The sequence below is a fragment of the Microcebus murinus genome, chromosome X (genome assembly GCF_040939455.1).
Source record: "Microcebus murinus isolate Inina chromosome X, M.murinus_Inina_mat1.0, whole genome shotgun sequence".
NCBI lineage: Eukaryota > Metazoa > Chordata > Mammalia > Primates > Cheirogaleidae > Microcebus > Microcebus murinus.
In genome coordinates, this window is record NC_134136.1 from 34,794,921 (window position 1) to 34,807,316 (window position 12,396).

The 12,396-nt window shown below is 38.1% G+C and overlaps 1 long non-coding RNA gene across 2 annotated transcripts in view; it reads right to left on the reverse strand.

The window, feature by feature from the left end:
• LOC142865782 (uncharacterized) overlaps nt 1-12,396 on the reverse strand; it is a 159,933-nt gene that overhangs the window by 109,108 nt on the left and 38,429 nt on the right. Inside the window, exon 3 of one of the 2 annotated variants that reach the window (XR_012915911.1) lies at nt 2,285-2,434. The exons of the other annotated variant lie outside the window; for it this stretch is intronic. This is a non-coding gene — a long non-coding RNA (uncharacterized LOC142865782). The remainder of the gene's footprint in view (nt 1-2,284; nt 2,435-12,396) is intronic. 2 annotated transcript variants of the gene reach the window in all.

Consider the following 12,396-nt stretch of genomic DNA (forward strand, 5'->3'; position numbering starts at 1 on the left):
ACTCTTCACATCCCATGTTTGCCTCTATCAAAAGCACCCCTGTAGTTTCCTCAGTTTCCTTGACAGTCTTTACCACTGCTGGTTAGAATGGATAATTTTGACATTTAAACCAGACTATCATTATTCTTTCAATTGCATATGGCTCCTATAGAAAAGCAATGCATCTAGGTTGTCTCCCTTATTTATAATCGCCCATTTTAGTAGATTTAATAGGATTGATAGCCTCTGAGTCATCAAAAGGTTGAAGTTCTTCCTACAGATTCCCCAAAAATCTGTTATTTGAAGCTTTCTTTTTCTACTTGTAAGACAGAGCAACCAACATAGTCTCAAGTTAGAGGCACTGCACCATCTAAACCTGGCTTTTGATGGACATTTTCCAGAATCCTCAATATTCTTTGAGAAGGCAAAACATTAAGAGGAAATCACCACGGTCTTAGTATAAGTGTCATGTGCTTCCTCTTTCAATGTTCCAGACACAGTAAGGATAATGGATGGCAAAAGTGGAACAACCTATTGACTTTAGCACATGCACTCTCCTCTATGACTGTGGAATGCAAAGACATAACTGTTTAGACATCAGTCTTTTTCTTGCTCTCTTTCCAAGCATCATCTTTTGAAAGTGAAGGAAAATTTTATCACCAGCTGGAGTTATGTGATGACTTTTTTTTTCCATTTCATTTGGGATAGTATCAATGGTTGTATGCACCTGGGATATATCACCATAAAGGGAATGAATCATCACTCTCTGTAAATGTCTACAGGGATGCTGGGTTTTCACTTTTCCCAGAGCTCTAGGTAAGCCCCTCCGCATTTCCAATATTTTTAGGAGGTGGTGAATTAGGTTACTTTTGTGGTTTATTTTGAGAAAGAATAGTAGTCTCTTCTTCATCTGAGGTGCTTGCTTCACTCAAATTTGTTCTTTAACTCAGCATATCCAGTGCCACTTTATCTCCTGGATACCGCCTCTTTTATAGCCCAACCAAGTTCATTGCCCACTGCTCAAGAGGACACCAATACACTGAGGCAGCAGGGATTACAGCAGGGAAAGAGCTTAATATCACAGAAGCCATGTGAGGAGATGGGAGGAATTTCTCAAATCCATCTCCTGGAGAATTTGGGAGAAAGGGTTTTTAAAGATAGTTTGGCAGGCAAAGGGCTAGGCAATTGGGTCTGCTTGTTGGTGGGGGATGAGCTCATAGAGAAGCAGATATTTATCTTCTCAGTTGAGAGATTTCCTGGGTAGGGGGTCTCCAGGCTTCTGGATCTCTTCCCACCCCTATCCATGGCCTGGTTGGTGTCAGTGGGTCCCTCTGGAATGCAGAGTCTGAAAAAAACTTTAAAGACCAGTCTTAGGCTTTACAGTACCAATGTTATCTATAGAAGCACAAGTTTGGGGCTTTATGAGAGCAATGTTATCTACAGAAGTAGTGGGAGAAGTCACAAATTTTGCACCTATTAGGGAAGATAGTGCCATTAAGCAGTAACCAGTTATAGCAAAAAGGAAGTTAGGGAACAATGGCTTCCCTAACTTCTCGCTACATTTTTATAAAAATCGGACTTTGATTATTATTTATGCCTTATGGCTCTACATTGTTTTAATATAGATGGTTTCACTTTCTCTTTAGGTGGAACACTGACCTCTGTGCCACAAGTGAGGAAGCAATGACTACAATTTGGAACTTATTTAGGATCTTTATTTCTGTGCTCTTCATTTTAATTTTTTTATCTAGTGAGAGTACTGTTAATAAGTCTCTAGGGAAAATTATTTTTTCTCTTATTTTTTAATGGTGTCCCAGATATGAAGAAAAAAACTTTGCTGGCTATATCTGATCTCTCCAATTGCAGGGACCATACTCAACAACTATTATGATTCAGATTTGTGTGCTAAGGGGTAATTGCCAAGGGTCTGTCTGTCATTATCACTGTCAAGGCAAGTCCTTCTCAAAACTATGCTCTTTTGTCTTAAGACTACAAGTGGTTTATAGCTTGTGTGCTCTGTCCTTCTCCAACTGAATCTTCCAGGGATGTTTGACCACATGCTTTGAAGGGAGGATACTAGAAAAGGGAAAGGGAAAAGAAGAAAATTCTCCCATCAGGTAGAATGCTGACCATTGAGAATTGATAAAAAATACAAAAAAGAAAAGTAAAGTGGGTAGTAGTCAGAGCAGGCATGATTTGTAAAAAGAAGAACAACAAAAAACCCTACCCCAACAAAAGAAAAGTACCAAAGTAGTTTTATAACAACAAAACTCAGTATCTTATTAGGATTACATATTGAAATTACCTCTGTATGTTGAGGGGTGGCATGTCATAGATTCCATTTGTGACACTGGGACTGTTGGGTTGCTCAGGGTTCAAATTAGGGGAATGCTTCCTTTTTCCCCCTAGATTGATACTGCTTTTCTGCCCACCAAAAGCAGTCAGGGGTGGTCTCCTACATATAGATACTGGGTTTCAGTACAATGTTGTGTTCACAAGCATAACTTAGAATTTATAGGTTCATGATGATTACCATGGTAAACAACTGGATATCATATTTAAGAAGGATTGCTTGAGGCACAGTCCATTGCCTAGGGACTGCAAATTTTCATTTCTCTATTGTGGTATAAAATATTTGTTTCCCAAAACTAAAACTGTGACTCATTATAAAAAGAGGTGGCTATAGAATAAGGAGCAAAATAATCTCAGCATAAAATAACTGCAAGTGAAATGTCGAGTAAAATAGGAACAGTCTTACCCCATGTAACACAGATCATGGTTAAGTCTGGTTCTGTGAGTCGCATCTCTTGATTCTCACACCAACTACATGTTCAGCAGAAATTTTACCCTACACTGTGCTTCTGAAGTGCACTACTCTTCCAGGGCTCCAATGGCATCAAATGTAGTAACCCAGGTACCATGAACATCTAATGTTAATCCAGAATATCCAAAACAGTTGGGAGATCAAACTAATTGCATAGGTTTGATAAATAATTACCCCATCCACAAACTCTAGAGCATGTCATTCTGAAACAGAAATATTTCTACTTAATATCATTCATAATGTGTATGTCATGTTTATTTTCCTTCTTGTGTACTTCAAAATATCCCCTTATTATGTTATTTAGTTTATACTAGTCCATTCCTATGTCAAAATAATGGAAACTACTGCTTTTCAAGACAGTATCCTTTCTGAAAACCTAGATTTCAGAGTAGCCTCTGTGTGTGTGAAAGTATGTATGTGTTTGTATGATTGTGGGGCTGTGAGAGTGAAACAAAATTGAATTCTTTAATGTTAATATATTTCTATGATTCTGAAATAACATTAAATGGGCTTGCAGAGAATATAAAATATGTAGAAATATATACAAAGAAGACGACACATTATAGATGTTTACTATTAATATGATGCTGCATTTTTGCCTCCCACACATTTCCTATGTATCCATATACACAGGTGCACCTATTATATAAAACCGTATTTACTCAACAGCATATCTGAGTACTTCTTCATTTAAATATGTACAGCTTTTCAACATCGTTTTTAGTAAATCTCTTTACAACAAATTCTCCTTGATGTTTCCAAAATTTATTTAAGGAAATTTCAAACAATGTAGAAGTATATAATGTAGAAAGTGAAATTGTTTTCTCAATCTCTTTTCCCACCCTCCCACCTATAAGTACTAATACTCTAGCATACAGTTTTCTAGTTTTCTATATACATTAAAGAAATGTTTGTTATATTTCATTTATATGTTTCAGTTCACACTTTGTTAACTTCAAATGTTATGTTTCATAATATAAAAAATATTTCCTTAAAATGCATTTATGTACACGTTTGTTTATATATACTAGTAGATACAATTTATATTATACAGTAATAATGAAATAGATATATTGGGGCAATAACCTGCACAAAAATTTTTCTTGCACAAGGGTCCATGATCATAAATGTTTGGAAGCCTCTGCTTTAAAGAACTCAAAGCATACCTAGCTCTTAAGCCACAGGTGTAATTTAAGGACAGAAAAAAAGTAAGAGTGTAACAGAGAAAATGGCCTGAAAAAATGGCAAAAATGTTTTATGTCTTTTTAAAACATCCCCCACTCCTTTTGGAGAACTAGCACCTGTATCCCTGTCTCAGGCCAGCAGTCAGGAGGGGCAGGGGAATGTCTTTTGTTCTTTGTGGTACACAAGATGGCCAGTTCTATGGAGGCCCTGGGCAGAGGTCATGGGACTGTCTTCAGTGGATATGGGATAGATATGGGATGATTAGAATTATCAACTATAGCAGAGGACATAAACAGATGGAAATCCATACCATGCTCAAGGGTCTGCAGAATCAACATTGTTAAAATGTCTATACTACTCAAAGTGATCTACAGATTCAATGCAATCCCTATTAAAATACCAACATCATTTTTCACAGATATAGAAAAAATAATTTTACACTTCGTATGGAACCAGAGAAGATCACGTATAGTAAAAGCAATTCTAGGCTATAAAAATAAAATAGGAGGTATCAGTTTGCCAGATTTCAAACTATACTACAAGGCTGTAATAATTAAATCAGCTTTGTATTAACATAAAAATAGGGACATTGACCAGTGGAACAGAACAGAGAACCCAGATATAAAACCATCCTCATATAGCCATCTAATCTTCAACAAAGCAGACATAAACATACACTGGGGAGAATAATCCTTATTCAATAAATTGTACTGGGAAAACTTGATAGCCACATGTAGAAGACTAAAACAGGATCCACACCTTTCACCTCTCACAAAAATCAACTCATGCTGGGTAACAGACTTAAATCTAAGGTGTGAAACCACTAGAATTCTAGAGGAAAACGTTGGAAATACTCTTTTAGAGCATTGGCCTAGGCAAAGAATTTATGAAAAAGACCCCAAAGGCTATCACAGCAACAAGAAAAATAAATAAATGGGACCTGATCAAACTAAAAGGCTTCTGCACAGCCAAAGAAACAGTCATGAGAGCAGACAACCTACAGAATGGGAGAAAATTTTCGCATGCTAAAGGGCTGATAACTAGAATCTATATAGAATTCAGAAAAATCAGCAAGGAAAAATCAAACAACCCTATCAAAGGGTGGGCAAAGGACATGAACAGAAACTTTTCGAAAGAAGAGAGAATAATGGCCAACAAACATATGAAAAAATGTTCAACATCTCTAATCATCAGGGAAATGCAAATCAAAACTGCAATGAGATATCACTTAACTCCAGTAAGAATGGCCTTTATCCAAAAGTCCCCAAACAATAAATGTTGGTGTGGATGTGAAGAAATAGGAACACTCCTACACTGCTGGTGGGACTGTAAACTAGTACAACCTCTCTGGAAAGCAATATGGAGATACCTTAAAGTGATACAAGTAGATCTACCATTTGATCCAGTAATCCCACTACTGGGCATCTACCCAAAAGAACAAAAGACATTCTATAAAAAAGACACCTGCACTCAAATATTTATAGCAGCACAATTAACAATTGCAAAGTTGTGGAAACACCCAAATGCCCATCAATACATGAGTGGATTAATAAAATGTGGCATGTGTATAGGAGTACTATTCATCTATAAGAAACAATGGTGATATAGCACCTCTTGTATTTTCCTGGCTAGAGATGGAATCCATTCTATTACACGAAGTATCCAGGAATGGCAAAATAAGCACCACATGTACTCACCAGCAAATTGGTTTCACTGATCAACACCTAAGTTGACATATAGGAATAACATTTATCGGGTGTTGGGCAGATGGGAGGGGGAGGAGGGAATGGGTATATACATACGTAGTGGGTGTGGTGCGCACCATCTGGGGGATGGATACGCTTGAAGCTCTGACTCCACAGGAGGGGGGGGGCAAGGGCAATATACATAATCTTAAAACATTTGTAATCCCACAATATGCTGAAATAAAAAAAGAATTATCAACTATAGTTAAACAATTGCCTGAAGCTGAAAATCCACCATTTAAAAACTCTGTATTTCTGCTTATTGTTAGGACAATAGCATTTTAGACAGTAGTCTCTATCCTCCTCATTAAACCACATCTTCCCATTCTTCTGATGCAGCCTCAGGGACAAGTGCTAAACTTTCGGTAACAGAAGTAATAACTGGTGATTCAGCCACTACAATCTCCACTGATGAGGACCTACCAGACACACCCATAAAGCAGGAGTGATCAGTGCCCCACACCCCAACCAATATCTCCTCTCGTCCAAGACACATACACACACACACACACATACACTCTCTCTCTCTCACACACACACACACAGACACACGCAGATCAGTGATATTAGAGGCACAAATGCCTGATATTGGTGTATATAACCCATATGCAAAGACTATATATATCCCTTTAAATTTTTTTGCTTCCAGTATAAATGCTATTTTTCAGCTCCACCTATTTCCTTTTTATAAAAATGTGAAACATATAAAATGTTTAAAATTAAAAAGAAGCAAATATATTAATCACTAATCCCATCACTCAGGAATGTTTATTATAAACATTTGAGTCCATATATTCCAGATTTTTAATACTATTTACACATGCATTTCTATAAGATATCCAAAGGCTTAAAAGACATTGTACAATCTATTTGAATAGTCTTTAGTATTCACATTTGCCCACATCTAAGTGTGAAATATTTTAGTTGAAATACTTTAATTTTTTTATTTTAGCATATTATGGGGGTACAAGTGTTAAAATTACATATATCGCCATGCCCCCCTCCCCCCTCGAGTAAGAGCCTCAAGCGTGTCCATCCCCCAAATGCTGCAGATCTTACTCGTTGTGTTTGTATATACCCATCCCCTCCTCCCGCCTCCCACCTGCCCGACACCCGATAAATGTTATTCCTATATGTCCACTTAGGTGTTTGTTAATACCAATTTGCTGGTGAGTACATGTGGTGCTTGTTTTTCCATTCTTCAGATACTTCACTTAGTAGAATGGGTTCCAGCTCTATCCAGGAATATACAAGATGTGCTATATCACCATTGTTTCTTAAAGCTGAGTAGAACTCCATGGTATACATATACCACATTTTATCAATCCACTCATGAATTGATGGGCATTTGGGTTGTTTCCACAACTTTGCAATTGTGAATTGTGCTGCTATAAACATTCGAGTGCAGGTGTCTTTTTCATAAGGTGACTTTTAATCTTTTGGGTATATGCCCAGTAGTGGAATTGCTGGATCAAATGGTAGATCTACTTGTATCACTTAGAGGTATCTCCATATTGCTTTCCACAGAAGTTGAACTAGTTTGCAATCCCACCAGCAAAGTAGGAGTGTTCCTACCTTTCCACATCCATGCCAGCATTTATTGTTTGGGGACTTTTTGATAAAGGCCATTCTCACTGGAGTTAAGTGATATCTCATTGTGGTTTTGGTTTGCATTTCCCTGATGATTAGAGATGTTGAGCATTTTTTCATATGTTTTTTGGCCATTATTCTCTCTTCTTTTGAAAAGTTTCTGTTCATGTCCTTTGCCCATTTTTTGATGGGGTTGTTTGATTTTTTCTGGCTGATTTTCCTGAGTTCTAAACAGATTCTAATTATAAGCCCTTTATCAGATAAGTAGCTTGCGAAAATTTTCTCCCATTCTGTGGGTTGTCTGTTTGCCCTCTTGACAGTTTCTTTGGCTGTGCAGAAGCTTTTTAATTTGATCAGGTCCCATTTGTTTATTTTTGTTGCTGCTGTGATAGCCTTTGAGGTATTCTTCATAAATTCTTTGCCTAGGCCAATGTCTAGAAGAGTATTTGTTTAAGTCTGTTACCCAGTGTGAGTTGATTTTTGTGAGAGGTGAATGGTGTGGATCCTGTTTCAGTCTTCTACATGTGGCTATGCAGTTTCCCCAGCATCATTTATTGAATAAGGATTCTTTTCCCCAGAGTATGTTTTTGTCTGCTTTGTCGAAGATTAAATGCCTATATGATGATGGTTTTATATCTGGGTTCTCTGTTCTGTTCCACTGGTCAATGTCCCAGTTCTTGTGCCAGTCCAAAGCTGTTTTAATGACTATAGCCTAATAGTATAGTTTGAAGTCTGGTAAACTGATACCTCCTATTTTGTTTTTATTGCCTAGGATTGCTTTTGCTATACAGGGTCTTCTCTGGGTTCCATATGAAGTATAAAATTATTTTTTCTATATCTGTGAAAAATGATGATGGTATTTTAATAGGGATTGCATTGACTCTGTAGGTCACTTTTGGTAGTATAGACATTTTAACCATGTTGATTCTGCCGACCCATGAGCATGGTATATTCTTCCATCTGTTTATGTCCTCTGCTATTTCCTTCTTCGGTGGTTCATAGTTCTCCCTGTAGAGTTCTTTTACCTCCTTAGTTAAATATATTCCAAGGTACTTTATTTTCTTTTTTTTTGAAGGGTATTGAGTCTTTGATTTGGTTCTCAATTTTACTGTTGTTGGCATATATGAATGTCTCTGATTTCTGTGTATTGATTTTGTATCCTGAGACTTTACCAAATTCATTTATCAATTCAAGGAGTCTCTTGGTTGAATCCTTGGGATTTTCTTGGTATAATATCATGTCATCAGCAAAGAGTGAGAGTTTGAACTCTTCTGCTCCCATTTGGATGCCCTTAATTTCACTCTCTTTTCTGATTGCTATAGCAAGGACTTCCAGCACTATGTTGAATAGAAGTGGAGATAGTGGGCAACCTTGTTCCAGTTCTAAGTGGGAATGGTTTCAAATTTTCCCCATTTAGTATATTGGCTGTGGGTTTGTCATATATGGCTTGTATCATTTTTAGGTAAGCTCCGTCTATGCCTATTTTGTTGAGCATTCTTATCATAAAAGGGTGTTGAATTTTGTCAAATGCTTTTTCTGCGTCTATTGAGAGGATCATATGGTCTTTGTTCTTGCTTCTGTTTATGTGGTGAATTACAGTTATAGATTTGTGTATGTTAAACCATTCCTGCATCCCTGGGATGAAGCCCACTTGGTTGTGATGGATTATTTTCTTGGCAAGCACCTGGATTCGACTGGCTAGAATTTTGTTGAAAATTTTTGCATCTATATTCATAAGGGATATTAGTCTATAGTTTTCTTTTTGTTGCATGCTTTCCTGGTTTTGGTATCAGGGTTATGTTCACTTCATAAAATGTGTTGGGGGGAATTCCATCCTTCTCGATGTTGTGGAATAATTTCTGCAGGACAGGCACCAGTTCTTCCTTGTAGGTGTGGTAAAATTCGGGTGTGAAACCATCTGGTCAAGGACTTTTCTTTTTAGGAAGGTTTTTTATTGCTGTTTCAATTTCAGTACTTGATATTGCTCTGTTCAGGAATTCTATTTCTTCCTGGTTGAGCCTAGGGAGGCTGTGTGTTTCTAAGAAATTGTCCATTTCCTCCACATTTTCCAGTTTGTGTGCATAGAGGTTTTTGTAGTATTCATGAATTGTATCTTATATCTCTGTGGCATCCATTGTAATTTCTCTCTTATTGTTCCGGATGGAGCTTATTAGAGATTTTTCTTTTCTGCTTTTCATTAGTCTAGCCAAAGGTGTGTCAATTTTATTTTTTCAAAGAACCAACTTTTTGTTTTGTTAATCTTCTGTATGGTTTCCCTGTTGTCAATTTCGTTTAGTTCTGATTTGATCTTAATGATTTCACTTCTTCTGCTGGGTTTGGGGTTGGTCTGTTCTTCTTTTTCCAGCTCTTTTAGACGATTCATTAGGTTGTCTATTTGTGATCTTTTCGACTTTTGGATATAGGCATTTATGGAAATAAACTTTCCTCTCAGGACTGCTTTAGCTGTGTCCCACAGGTTTTGATAACTTGTCTCTCCTTTGTCATTTAGTTCAAAGAATCTTTTGATTTCCATCTTGATTTCCTCATTTATGAAGTGGTCATTCAGCAGAAGGTTGTTTAGTTTCCATGACTTTGTGTAGAAATGAGAATTCCTGTTAAGGTTGATTTCTTACTTTTATTCCATTGTGATCTGAAAAGATACATGGTATAGTTTCTATTTTTTTAAACTGTTTGAGACGTGCTTTGTGTCCTAGGATATGGTCAATCTTAGAGAATGACCCATGAGCTGATGAGAAGAACATATATTCAGTGGTTTTAGAGTAGAATGTCCTGTATGTGTCAGTCAGGCCCATTTGTTCTAGAGTTCCGCTTAAATCCATTATTTCTTTGTTGATTTTTTGTTTGGAGGATGTGTCCTGTGCTGTCAGTGGGGTGTTCAAGTCTCCAAATATTATGGTGCTGTTTATCCATTTGTTTAGATCAAGTAGAGTTTGCTTTATGAATCTGGGTGCACCAAGGTTGGGTGCATATATATTTAGAATTGTTATGTCTTCTTGTTGAACTGTACCCTTTACCATTATATAGTGACCTTCTTTGTCTTTTATTACTTTTGTTGATTTAAAAACTAAGTTATCTGTAATCAGCACCGCCATGCCAGCTTTCTTTTGGCTTCCGTTTGCTTGAAATATTGTTCTCTACCCCTTTACCTTTAGTCTATATGCATCCTTGCAGGTTAGATGTGTTTCCTGAAGGCAGCAGACACTTGGCCTGTATTTTTTTATCCATTCGGCCAGCCTATGTCACTTGAGTGGGGAGTTCAAGCCATTCACATTTATTGAGATAACTGATAGGTGGGGCAGATTTCTATTCATTATGTTGGGTTGAACTTTGTTGCTTTGTTTTCTCTCTTGAGCCATTGTGGTTTCTGGGCTTTGATCTTTAGTTTTTGAGTAGATTTACATTCATGAGTGTTTATTGTGCTGATCTGTGGGTAACACTGTTTTGAGTACTTCTTGAAGGGCTGGTCTTGTCTTGGTGAATTCCTTCAGTTGTTGCTTATCTGAGAATGTCTTGGTTTCTCCTTCGTATACAAAACTTAGTGTTGCAGGGAATAAGATTTTAGGCTGGGCATTATTCTGTTTCAGAAGAGTAAGAATGGGGCCCTAGTCTCTCTTTGCTTGTAACGTTTCAGTAGAGAAATCTGGCATTATTCAGATTGACTTTCCTTTGTATGTAACTTGCTTCTTTAGCCTTACAGCTCATAGAAGGGCCTCTTTAATTGATATTTTGGTCAGTCTCATGACTGCTTGTTGTGACGTCTTCCCGTTTACATTGAATCTCCCAGGGGTCCTCTGAGCTTCTTGAACTTGTATATCGAGATTTTGACCAAGGCCTGGGAAATTTTCCTCTATTATATCTTCGAATAGCTTATCCAACCCTTGAGTGTTTTCTACTTCCCCTTCGGGTAACTCTATAACCCTCACGTTAGGTTTCTTCACATAATCCCACATCTCTTATAGGCTTTGCTCTTTTCTCTTGTTTTACTGCTCTATCTCAGTGACTGATTTATTTAATTGGAAGGTGTTATCTTCAATCTCTGAGATTCTTTCTTCTGTTTGATCTACCCTGTTCTTGAGGCTTTCCACTGTGTTTTGTGGTTCCCTGAATTGATTCTTCATTTCCAGGAGTTCAGTTAGACTTTTCTTCATTGTTTCAATTTCTTTAGTGAATTTTTGTTCCAGGTCCTGAAGTCTTTTTGCATTTTCTTTGTGCTGATTATCCAGTTTTTCTTGCAACTCATTGAATTTTCTTAGGATCCACGCTCAAAATTCTTCTTCTGTCATTTTAGTGGTCTGATTTTGGTTGGTGTCCATTTGTAAGGGGCTGGTATTTCTCTTTGGGGGTGTGTTTTCTGTTTGAGTTTTCATATTTCCAGAGTTCCTTTGCTGATTTCTTCCCATCTAGATCAGTTGTTGCTTCTATCCTTTAGGTTTTCATTTGGATAATGACACACCCTGTTTAGTCTCTGAGCCAGTAGGTGGTGTCTGTGGGTGAGATTCAACCACACCCTGTATGATGAGTCAGTAGGTGCTGTGAAAAGGGTGTGCAGAATGTCCTCCCTGTCAGTAGGTGGCACTTGCTCAGAGGAGCAGGCTACATTGTTGTTTTTGCGTCCTGTAACCGGCTTTGTTCCCCTGGGAGAGACACTCTAGTGCCTCAGGTTGTGGGTGGGGCTCTGGGACTTCCAGTTGTGTCCTTATTCTCCACTTCAGTGAGGGCTGGTCTTGGAGTGAATCTGGATGGAGCTGGGTTGGGTAAGCCTGCCCTCAGGCACCACAAATGCTATTAGCAGGGGTCAAAGTTCTGTTCTCTGCTTCCAGGAAAAGCTATCAGGGAGGGGCTGGAATGGCTCCACTGAGTCAGAAAGTCTCCGTGTGGGGGTGGGGCTGTCTGAGACCTGCAGTCTGGAGCAGGCCCCACTCCTTTCCACCCTCCCCAACTCCACGGCTTCTCCTGGGCCTCTACCAGCAAGCCAGACCTCACAACACCTAAGCTTAGGGGTTCCCTGCACAGGGTCGCCACCTTGGCTGGGCACACGCCCCCCCCCTTGGG